The sequence below is a fragment of the Mytilus californianus genome, unplaced genomic scaffold (genome assembly GCF_021869535.1).
Source record: "Mytilus californianus isolate M0D057914Y unplaced genomic scaffold, xbMytCali1.0.p SCAF_3, whole genome shotgun sequence".
In the NCBI taxonomy this organism is placed as follows: Eukaryota; Metazoa; Mollusca; class Bivalvia; order Mytilida; family Mytilidae; genus Mytilus; species Mytilus californianus.
The window spans coordinates 74,060,945-74,068,003 of NW_026262679.1; the positions used below are offsets into that span (position 1 = coordinate 74,060,945).

Consider the following 7,059-nt stretch of genomic DNA (forward strand, 5'->3'; position numbering starts at 1 on the left):
AACTTAACAATTGTTGACGCCACCGCCGCAGCCGGAAAAGCAATCCCTATGACTCGCTTTCCGCGACTTTCGTCGCAGGCGAGACAAAAACTATAAAGTATTATTTTAGATAATTAAGACCTAGTCCGAATGCTAAGTCAGTCAGTAGAACTTCTGTCAGCCAACTAATTTGATTTTTTTCAAAATTCTGGCGTAAATAAATTAATACAACAAATAATTATATTAATATATTGAATTTAATGATTCCTATATCATTAAGAAAATGCAAATTGTATTTATCTAGGTCTAAATACATGTAAATATTTCATAAGATTACTTATACATTATATGAAATAAACTGGTCCGCAATTCCATCTTAATCTCCGCACCGAAGTGTAGCGATAAGTGAACACAACAGAGGTCCAGTTTACTAGTATATATGAAACAGAAATGTACAACACTGCAAATTCTGAGGTGTAAACCCAAGTGCACTAGATTCATTCTACTATGCTCAGATTGACCTTCACAAGAAAAACTCAAACACAAATTATAAACTATAGAAAGATTGTGTTTCGTCTATCAAACCCGTTCTACTACTTATGATATTGAGGTATCGGATTTGTTTTTAGAGAAAAAAAAAACAGCAAAATATAGAACCAGTGCCATATCACCAAGTAAAATATACTCGCATATACTAGATACATTTCCTTTGAAACAGAATGCTTAGGAACAAATCAAGAAATACACCATCATGGTAAAACACCGTTTTATGGATCACTTCAACGCACACTGCAAAAATTTCCTGATATAACACAAAACAGGGGTAGGAGGGGGATAGGTGCGGATTCTAAGATGCAATCGGATAAAAATATTCAGATGGGAAACTATAAACTTGCGCTGCATTTAAAGTTAATAATGAATTTGAAAATTATCTATTTTAAGTAAATCATTCTAAATGTAGTTCAAGATTAAAAAAGTTTCGGCATACATGGGTATCCCTCCACTTTGTAGGCAATGTTACTCGGTTGGGAAGAGAATTATATACTTTTTCTCCTTAATTGCTATAAATTTACCGAAGAGGGGTCAAACTTTATTTAAAACTATAAGATATCTCAGTTATGCATTATTTAATTTTCTAATAATCAGAAAAAAATTAGATGCCACAGGCGATTAAAGTACGTTTAATTGTAAATGTCAATCGTTTATTAGACGCCATGTTTTAGGAGGAGGTGTCTGTTTTTATAGTTCACAGTGTGGCATTTATCTCTGTAAAAGAAATGTCCTGCAATAAAATACAAGGTTTTGAATACTATTGAGGTACAAATCCAGGATAGTTTAAGAAAGTTATTAAAATTTGAAAAACTTGAACCAGAGAGTGAATGTAATGTTAACTGGCAGAAAAACTAAGTCCATTTATGAGTAAAATACGGATAAACAGGATTTTTTTTCGAAATTTACTTCTGGGTACTATCTTATGATCATAAACAAGCTTCTGTCCAAGTTTGGTAGAAATCCAGGATAGTTTAAGAAAGTTATTAAAATTTGAAAAACTTTAACCACAGAGTGAATATTTGTGGACGCCGCCGCCGCCGACGCCGACGACGACGACGGAATGTAGGATCGCTATGTCTCGCTTTTGCGACAAAAGTCGCAGGCTCGACAAAAATGAAAACAACACCTTATAAATTTCACAAGTACAAAGCGCTTTTCAGGATTTACTTCCATCAGGAACGCTCAAAGCTGAATATTTGAAAGTCAATGATGTATAATAACCAAAACAGTTGAAGAGCTATATGACCTAAAATTACCTAAAATTAATAGCCAAATCCTTCTAAGGTCAACTTTAACAGGGGGAGTTTAAACTTAAGTTTCTTGATAATTTTTTAATTCATAAACGGACAATATAAGAAAGGTTTGAAATAAATCATGTCAGTATCGAAGTATTGACTACTGAGCTGATGATATCTTTGGGACTGATAGTCTAACAGCAGCGATATTGACCCAATATAATAACCAAAAAAAATACATCTTAAGCGCAATTACTCGAAACTGGATTGTCTAATTTTTCTGAAAATTACATAGAGATAAATCTGACCGTTTTATACCCTGCCAGTTTTGCTAACTGCTTTAATATTTTGGATCTAAGCAAAAAACTGAATTTTAACCCTATGTTCATTTTAAAGCAAAAGTGGCCATGTTTGTTGATGGATCAAATCCATGGATACAATTTAATAAACTGTTATCACAGAGATATGTCTCGCCTTTTTGTAATTTTGATAATGCAAATGTTGAAATTAAAATAGCAATACTTTAACATGTAAGTTATGCAAATATTCAAAGTCGATGAACCATGACTGAAGGTACATGGCTAAACGATCTCCATGGAATGAGATGTGCCAATGCTAATACAACTGCATACCAAATACCATGGACTTATTATAAGTTGTTCCCTTTAAACAAACCTTAACACAAACATTAACTTGTAAACTATGTAAAAGTTTCAAAGACAATGAACCATGATCAGGGGTAGTTCTATATAATTTCCATGGAAACGATACTTGCAAATGCCAATAAATTTGCACACCAAATATCATTGACTTAACATTAGCAGTTCATCTTATACTGATCTTATCACAAACTAATACATGTAAACTAAGCAAAAGTAATTAGACCATGACTGAGGGGGCGGGGCCAAATATTCTCCATGGAAATGAGATGTGCTAATGCTTATACAACTGAACACCAATTAACATTAGCCTTCCACTAATGGTTCCCCTTGAACTGACCTGATCACAAACTAATACATGTTAACTTAGCAAAATTTTCAAAGTCAATAGACCTTGACTGAGGGATGGGGCCAAATAATCTCCATGATAATGAGATGTGCCAATGCTAATACAACTGCATACCAAATATCATTGACCTACCACTAGTGGTTCACCATGAACTAGACCTAATCACAAACTAATACATTGTTGACGCCGCCGACGCCGGAAACAGCATACCTATGTCTCGCTTTTTGACTCCGTCAAGGCAAGACAAAAACTAGATCCCTAAGGAAATTTAGATAAAATCTGGTAACGGACAAGGTTCACTTTAGGCCAAATATGGCCTTGAAATTCACCTTTATCATAAAATATCAAAATGGCCATAATTCGTTTATTAATTGGATCTATTCCAAAAGCCTTACTATCGGTTTAAATAAATCTATTCATTAGAGTAAGTTCTAGGCTTGAAAGTCAGCATATTTTGATATACATGCATTATCAGATTTTGTGCATTTTTCAAACGAAAAAGCTTGAGGAAACCCATGGCCGCAACCTAGGATCCAAAATGTTTTGTGGCCAAAAGTTGCCAATGATGAAATTGAATCCCTTGACACAAAAAATTTCTGGATCATGGATGGATTATGTTAATAAACTGTTGACACAGAGATATGTCTTGTTTTATTATTTTTTTATAGTATTATGCAAATGTTGAAATCAAAATGGCAAAATATTTAAACATGTTAACTTTGCAAAATATTCAAGTCAATGAACCTTGACTGTGAAGGAGCAGGGCAAATTAAGCTCCATGGAAATAATATGTAACAATGCTCAAACAAGTGCATACCAAATATCATTGACCTACCACTAGCTGTTCCCCATAAACTGACCTAATTGCAAACTAATACATGTTTACTAAGCAAAAATTTCAAAGTCAATAGACCATGACTGAGGGGGCGGGTCAAATAATCTCCATGGAAATAATATGTGACAATGCTTATACAACTGCATACCAAATGTCATTGACCTGAACTGGACCTAATAACAAACTAATACATTGACACCGCAACTAATATCACAGTCAGGAACAGTACACCCAAGTCTGTTTTTTTTTATACTTTGTCAAGACGAGAAAAAAGCTGTCAAGAATTATTGAAAATTTGACCAAAACTGACATTACAACACAAATAATGTATATTTGAGGGGTCATTCCTTTCTTTTTTAATGTGATGTGCCAAAAAGAAGTTATTTTGTATTAATAGTTATCCCAACTATTTCTATGTGAAATTTGTAGTATTTTGGCCTGATTAAAAAAAAAAAAATCTGGCCTTATAGTAGTTTCACACGAGATTTTTTTTTAAAGTTTACAACAAGGGTAGCCACGTCAGGGGCGGATCCAGCCATTTTTAAAAGGAGGGGTTCCCAACCCAGGATAAGGGGAGGGGGGGGGGGTTCAAACTATATGTCCCCATTCAAATGGACTACACAATCTATACCTCCAAATTAGCACATGTGAAACCACATATACAAACTGACCTCTAAAAGCACTGCAAAAAATCCATTTGTGTACAGAGCACAGTGTAGCATGAAGGAGCATTAACAGACCCAAAAGGAATTAAAAAAAAATATTTTAAACTAAATGTACTAATTGTGTGCTTTGAAAAAAATGTACAATGGTTCACAAGTTTGTAAAACTTGTCTGATCCTATAATCCTGGATCTGAAATAAAATAATCACACACTTAAGGTAACCAAGTGATTGAAATTAAATCCTGTGAAACACCCTTCAGAAACCTCTTTCCTGTGACCTGCATTTGCCATCCAGATTCAAACTATATTTAAGATATCTAGTGATCAGATACACCTAGTTGCTTGCAGAAAAACATTAAAATGAACCTTGAACTGTATTTGATGATCTATGATATTGTGTACAATTTCAAAGCATCAATTTGGTCAAATGGTTCTATAATTATCCAGAAATTAAAGAAATACCATTTTTTTTATGGTAAACTTAGGGCATTACTATTGAATGGGAAATGTGAAAAAAACATCAAAATCTAATTTGACCTGCACTTCATGGTCCATGACATTTTTTTTTTTTTTTTTGAAGTGTTTGTTCTCAAGCAGTATAGTCAGTACCAGAAAACCAAATTTTAAAGGTATCTTTGGGCACATTTCTTTTGAACGGAAAAACCATAACTTCTTTCCCTCAAATAAATAGGCTCAACAAAACAAATGTTTCAATTATTTTACATTTGTCATTTCGGGGCCTTTTATACTATGCGGTATGGGTTTTGCTCATTGTTGAAGGCCATACAGTGACCTGTAGTTGTTAATTTCTATGTCATTTGGTCTCTTGTGGAGTGTTGTCTAATTGGCAATCACACCACATCTTATTTTTATATATTCATACTGCCAATAACCCAGACAGCTTGAAGGACATAGGATCTTAATAAGTCTTCTTTCCACTAAATACATTTAACCTAACTACTTAAAGAAAAACACAACACAAACTTTTGTTTGTTGACTAGCTCGTGAACTGCATATTGTGAGCTGCCGATTTAATAAGACAAATTACACACTATACATTATACAATATGAATTCAATAACTTATACTAGAAAAATAATCTCATGTCAATCTTTTGCATTTGAAAAACTGAATAATCTCATGTCAACCTTTTGCATTTGAAAAACTGAATAATCTCATTTCAACCTTTTGCATTTGAAAAACTGAATAACTACATTTCAATGTTCCGTGGCCGACCAGGAAAAACCCATTTTAGGAAACCTGTGTCCTTTTGTCAATGCCAGCGAAAGTCTAAGTGTAGGACCTCACTCAGGGAAACAAGAAAAAGAAAACATAATTTTGTTTGTAAATATGCAAGTAAAAAAAAATCTTGTCATTAGGACTACAGCTATAAAAAAATTTGTACAAAAGTCGAAATACGATTACGTTTGTATAGCCATTCCACCTACATGAAAAATTAATTTATCAAAATACAAAATTATGCAAATCTTTGTTCTCTTAAAGATCCTTAAAAAAAATACAATGTTAACAGTACAAATTTCAGTTCACTTTACAACCTAATTTTTGGTGCTAAAATTCCTATGCTTACATGTATTACACATGTGCATGAAGACAATCTATTCCCGTTACACTTATATGCCTTGGGAATTTTTTATTATTAAAAACAACATACATGAATATAACTCATAAGCATAAATTTTTTATGATAAAAAACCTAAATAAAATCATTATAACTGCAGGCGACTTAGCCTTAAAAAAGAAAACTATGAAAAAATATTAAAAGAAAGTTAATAACAGAAAGCATTAGTTATGGTATGATTACAGTCTTAAGAAAATAAAACAAGATCGAACTAGATCATAAATGCAATCTATTACAAAAGTAAAGCAATGACCCATACATTAGAGGGTCATATTTTAAATGCCTAAAATATTACAGAAAAACGAGAACAGATAAAATGAGCAAGTTCAAGAGTGATTTGGTTAATAAGCTAGATAATCCTCAAAATGAAAATCCTAAAGACTATTGGAAATTAGTTGAAAAATTAAAAGGAAATAACAATGATAAAAAGGAAACAAATATCAGTTTGGAAGATTGGGAGAATCATTTTAAATCCCTAAATAAAAATACAATTGCTGAAAATGAATCAATTCTACAGGAGCTTAATAATTTAGAAAAAACTAATATTTTTAATGAATTTCATCATAGAGTCTGAACGACTAAAAGCTATTAAATCTTTAAAGAATGGCAAATCCTGTGGATTAAATATGATACTAAATGAAATGATTAAATAATGCCAATCAATTTTTAACCCACTATTTTTAAAAGCTTTTAATAGATTTTTTTCCGCAGAAATCTATCCTAAAATATGGTCAAAGGGAACATTTCAACTAGACATAAAAAGGGGTCAATATAATGATCCTTCAAACTATAGAGGTATAACAATAAGTGACACTATCGGTCAACTTTTTAACAGAATATTAAATAATAGACTGACAGCATTTTTTGAGAAGAAAAAACTCATTTGTAAAGAGCAAATTGGATTTAAAAGAGGATGTAGTACATCTGATCATATGTTTGTAATAAATACTCTTATACAAAAAATACATCAGAAATAAATCCCAACCATTATATGCATATTTTGTAGACATTAAACGTGCATTTGACTCTGTATGGCACCTAGGACTTTTCTATAAGCTTAAAAAAACTGGTGTCGGTTCAAAATTTTATAATATACTTAACAAAACAAAATACATTATCATATTCAAATATATAAATTTGAAACTCTG

General features: G+C 32.2%; 1 long non-coding RNA gene across 1 annotated transcript; it reads right to left on the bottom strand.

Annotated features, from left to right (window-relative positions):
* Nucleotides 1-5,257: 5,257 nt before the first annotated feature.
* Nucleotides 5,258-7,049, bottom strand: LOC127733580 (uncharacterized). The gene is made up of 2 exons (XR_007997125.1): nt 5,458-7,049; nt 5,258-5,420 (listed from the first exon to the last, which is right to left on the bottom strand). It is a non-coding gene; the product is annotated as an uncharacterized LOC127733580 (long non-coding RNA).
* Nucleotides 7,050-7,059: the final 10 nt, after the last annotated feature.